Source organism: Atta cephalotes (genome assembly GCF_000143395.1).
Source record: "Atta cephalotes unplaced genomic scaffold scaffold00056, whole genome shotgun sequence".
Lineage (NCBI taxonomy): Eukaryota > Metazoa > Arthropoda > Insecta > Hymenoptera > Formicidae > Atta > Atta cephalotes.
Window position 1 is genome coordinate 952,846 of NW_012130120.1, and position 5,938 is coordinate 958,783.

Sequence of the window (5,938 nt, forward strand, 5' to 3'; positions counted from 1 at the left end):
ACATTCATCTACGCATCGAGTATAATTTCCTCATCAGAGTGATGTTATACAAGATAATTTAAAATCACGGTTCAGTCTTCTATCATATAACTGCATAAAAATCAATGACTGAAGCAAATTATCAACAATGTAATAACATAATGTAATTAGTAACGTATTAAGTGATATTAATGATTGTTGAATGAGCTTTTCAAAAAATGTAGAGATGAAGTGATCTATCTGAATGCGTTTCAAAGTTACATAAAAAATGAAGCGCAATGTTAAACTACTTTAAGTATAACATTAATTAAGTATAATACATAATTGTTTGTATAATGAGTTAGAAAAAAATTTATTAAGTAAGACTTAAATGTATCTTCAATCAGTAATTAAAGAATTGGATTGGAGACAGAATCACTCGAATCATAACATATCATTGCTTGCGGATTTATGGAAGCCAAACTTTTTGAAAGTCTTACGGATCACTGCTCAAGGCCTAAAAAAATTATACTGTGTATCATGGATCATTACGCCGATTGGCGGAAAAAAAATTTGTACAATCCAGGTAAACGCAGCAAAGTATTTATATTCATGAATCCTTACAGAAAGAATACCGTATTCTTTCTTGTATTTCTACTGGAACCAGAAAGGTGAACCCAGCAGAATGAAATTCTAATTAACACCAAGGACATCGTAGCTAGGAACTTTCAATTCGATCAAATTTTCAATTTTCGCACGATGAAAAGATTTAATTTATTTGTTTTTTATAATAAATAATTTAGAAGAAATTAAAAAATTAAGAAGAGATCGATTCTTAGCTATTTCTTTTATTTCAAATTGTGTTTAGATTTGTTGAAAATAAGAATTTATCGATAATCCAATATATAAAACAAGAAAATTTCTTATTGTTTTCTATTATTTGTTAACTATAAAAAATTTGAATAACAATAGTAAAAAGATTTCAGCATTTTAATGACACCGTAGCTTATAGAATCTGCTAGTGCGATGGTGTCGGTGAACTCGGAACGCCTCAGGGTGTTTCACAGGCGCGGGTCGCGAGAAGAATCCACGGATACATACACGCAGGTATACACAGTTTGTACTATTATGTTTAATTTATCGCGCGCACTTCTACGCACAGTTTGACCGATTCGAGAGTGCGAGAACTGCTTCACATATATATATATATATATTATTATGGACAATTGGTGTCATAAATAAACATCTGCATGCTTCCTCAAAGCTCTAATGAACGCATTGAATAACTCGTTGTGCGTAGATAAACAGACACTTCCTAAAATTTGCAACGTCCTGAACAATGTAGATTCCGTGACTAAAGGCAACGCCTCGAGGAACGGGTTAATTTCTAAACGAGAGCAAGCGTTTCTTGCACTTTATTTTATACCAAAAGAAAACAATGCCAAGAATGAATAAATAATGAAAAAAAAAAAGAAAATAATTTTTCTAATTTTTTTTCTCTCTTCGGAGACTGTTTTATCTTAAATTTTATAAAAATTAATTTTGAAAAAAAAATATTCATCTATGAATTATGTATAAAAGACTTAATTTGTACTAAACATACACTTCTTTGCTGACTCATTTTTATTTTCTTCGACATACTCGGATAGCATAGAATATTCCAACAATATTGTTACAACATTGCTGTAATATTGCTACCTGGAATATTCCATGTTACCTGGATATATTTTTTATTTTCATCTTGAAGGTTCTTGGTTATCTCAAGGTAATTCTTATGCTCATCATTTCTAAGGCACGATTATAAATTAATTGGATTCAAAAAGTCGTTAGGTATATGATTGGGACTACTTTTTGTTCTGCACTCACGCATTAATGGTTCCGTGCATTATTAAAGCTTATTGCGATCACGAACGCGAGTATAAAGATATGGGTGGTAGCACTCATACTTTTACATTGTCCTTTAAAATTAAAAATATTAATATTAACATTTTATTGCAATACAATTGTTTATCTTTTTAATAATTGATTTTGTTTTTCATTATATCCTTTTCTTGAAATATGCTTGAAATATTCCACTCACGTAGTTTTCTTTTATTCGAGTTTAAGAGAACACACGTATCACTCTCTTGCAAATGAAATTTTAACGAAATAATCATCGTGAACGATGATAAAAAGTTCATCATCATCCATGAAAATAAATCAAGGAATTTGTACATTTTATTGATGTTTCGTTCTATGTATCAAACGTTATTAATAATCGTGATCAAGCATATTTGCGATTTTCTCGTATTAGAGATCGGTGTTCTTATTTGAATTTCTCTCTTTCAAATATCGAAGTAGAGAGAAAATTAGACTGTTATTATTTAGCGCAAAGAATGCGCGATGAAAAATATAAATATAAATAACTAAAATATATCTACGGCCCTGTAAGAAGATACCTTCCGAACGTCCAATGGATTCCTGCAAGACGCGCTCGCGAGCCGATTCCTGATGGTGTGGGTAACGGGTTCGCGACGAAGCGCGTTCATTTCGTATTCCCTTCGACAACGCGTCTCATCCGCCTATACTGAGACCTGCGAGTAGCCGGCATGACGCACGGCGTGGCGTCAGCAGGTTCGACTCGATCGGATTTCAAAAGCTGCTACGGTGCGATGGTTGAGCGTTTGTTGTAAAACCACCTTGCAAACAGCCGCAATCGGTGTCTTTTAGGGCACGTGTCCGCGCATATATGAAACGAGAGATGCTAGTATGCTACCTTTTATCCTTTTTAGCTCTTTAGAATAACGATAAATTTTGAGAAAACAAGATTATATATAAGCTATAAAAAAATTTTCTTTATCTTTTCATCATTGAGATAATTTCAAAATTGTTACTTTCTTTGGCTTTCTTTTTTATTGCAAAGCACTGTAAAATTCAAACATAGGCGTAACAAAAACAGATTATACATTCCTATATATAAAATTGTCACTTTCGATTTAAAAAGAGTGAAACTTGAAATATATTGTTCTTTTTCTTTCCAAAGTGAAGAGAGATACTGATATCAATTCTTTCTAATAAAATACAGATGCTAAGATTAAGGAATACGTAGTCTGTTCTTCTACGTGTGTCCTTACTGAAAAGAATCACGTCACACAGTAATTACATGATGAAATCATGTAATTAAAACATGTAAATCACATAATGGATTGTTCCAAATCAGTATGTGATTTTTTTAAAATGACGTAATTTGAAAAATCACATGATATTAGAAATAATTTCATCTATCATGTAATTTTATCGTTACCGAATTTTAAAGAATTGAATGATAGAAATAAAAGAAAAAAGAACATATCATCATGTGATTTTTCAAATTACGTACTTTTAAAAATCACATACTGATTTGGAACAATCTGTTACACGATTTACAGGTTTTAATTACTTGATTCCATGCAACTGTGTGATGTTGTGTGATTTTTTTTCAGTAGGGACAAATTTAAATTCGTACGTCAAATTCAAATCGAATGATAGATGAACGCACATATATTAAGAGATAAGGAAGATAAATTTAACCATAATTATCTAAGTGTGTAATAACGTGTCGTATCGACGTGACAATGACCGGAGTGAAATATAAGCAAACGAAATTTGTAATAGGTCCGCATTTATCAACGTAGGCACGTGATTACGCGAGGCCGGGATAAGCATCTTTGATAAAACATAAACTCGTTGGCGCGATGGTCGATGATGAGATCTTGTTCCCCTATGGTTACAAGTTTCATTAAGCGATATCGCGTCGATGAGATCCTGCGAGTTTCAACGACGTGATCCTTTATTACGTAAATAATTATCGTATGTAGAATAGGCTTACCATGAATCGTCGCGCAAGGCTGTAGACGTGAAATAGCAAGGAGAGAAAAAATACGCAATTACCGGCAAATATATTTATCGTTGGCTAAACACTTGGCCTAAGCGATATTTTTGCCACATCGCATCGCATCGCATCGCATCGCGTCGCATCGCATCGCATCGCATCGCATCGCGCCGATCGAGCCGCGTGCATCATTCCGATAGCGATGTGCGTGCCGGGCCGTTGCGTTGATAGAACATGGTTTTACCGTGATAATTGGCCAATTTACGAATGAGGCGCTGGGCACGCGTCTGTCTCCCGGCGCAGTGAATGATCGTCGATCCATTGAAGTTGATTCATCATCGCACACTGCACAGTTGCGCAACAATGCTGCGAGTCGCGGACGCAACATCCGATAATGCGCTTCTTTCCGCGGCTACGGGTGCAACAGGAATTCCTAGATTAGTCGATGCCGTAACGTGCTAACCATTTTGATGATAAGGCCGAACAGTTTCAAGCTCTTTGAATTTTAAACGAGACACGCGCGACACACGTACGAGAAAAAAACACAAAAAACACTCGACGCGAAAGGCAATTAAATTCAAAATTTGTTATCAAACATATTTCATCACGCGCATAAATTATATTCATTGTTTTATTAAACTGATTTAACGAGGAAAGAAAAGACTGAAGAAATAAAAAAGGCGCTATTTAATTGAGACTAAAATAACTGATTTCTTTTCTTCCTATGTGCTATTATTAAGTTTGTATGCCGAATTCAAATTAGCATAGTTGGCGCCACTCACGCTATTGTATTCTTTTTCCTATTAGAGAGATATGAAGCACTTTTAGAAAAAAAAAAAAACGAAATGACATCACGTATAAGTCAAGAGAGTAGTCTGCATCCAAGGTGATATTTTTTTAGACCGAGCGTTGGAATCACCGAGTAACACTGATCGGTCCATTCACGTCGAGCGTTATATGAATTAGTCACCGAAAGAGTGACGGATTCGCAAATGCCATTCGTACGCGTCAAATTTGATTATAATGATTAACGTTTATTTTATTTTCATAAATTATTACGTCATGCTGTTGTTAAAAAAAATCGAATTATAATTGAGACGAATAAGACGAAGGATCCCTTGGCGATGATGTCACGGCAAGTTCAACTGACACAGGGCGCCAAAATGTTTATGTTCATTACTGCGTCGAGTTATTCTTAACTAGAATCAACGACCGAAGGATTCACGAACACGATAGATATACGGATCCTTCAGCTAGTAAGCTACGCCGCGTGACGGAAGCTCAGGAACGGAAGCCTTTCGGTTCTCAATACACCTCATTATTCGCCGTGATGCGCATTAATGACATTATCCCGTAGTTACCTTGCTTGCGTAATTATTCGCTTATCCTCATGATGAGCACTCGTTTACTGCCTTCTTAATTTTCCTTCGTTATAATCACATCTGACTTCGCAGTTAGCTAGCGCCAAAAGGGAATTCTGTAATGTAAGGGAAAATGAATGATTTTATATACTTTATATTAAGTTAATTTTTCTCACTTCTGAAACTATATATGTGTATGTATATACATATATATATATATATATATATATATACATCCTTTTCTATTTGAAATTTACAACTGCCATTTCTTATGAAAGATAAAAACGTGTTCTCTTCTCTTCTTTGATTTCTTTCTTAGATGAGTAAGTTCACGCAAGTGTAACTAATTGCAGAAAAAATAAATCATCGAAAAATATTTAAATGTTTTATATTTAACTTTTATTAATAAATTTTATTTTTCTGATAGTTGTTTTCAACGAGTAAAAATAAAAAATTTTTATTTTATTAAAGAAAAAATAAAGATAAATTTTCTGGGAAACGTTTACGCTGCTTGCGTCAACTTTAAAATAAAACACTTTTTTTTCTGTCAAATGTATTATCTCGATAAATATTATCAATATTCTTAAACTGATTCATTTTTAGTGAATAAACTGTTGCTATAGCAGTTTTGTAGAATAAAGTACTTGCACACTTTCTCTGAAATAGCAGCTTCGCCGAACAGTATTTTCGAGACCCTCGATTTCGTAAGCTTGGTATTATGGCTACGTGGGCAGTTTGTGCGCGTCCTACGCTATCCTCCACATCTCGC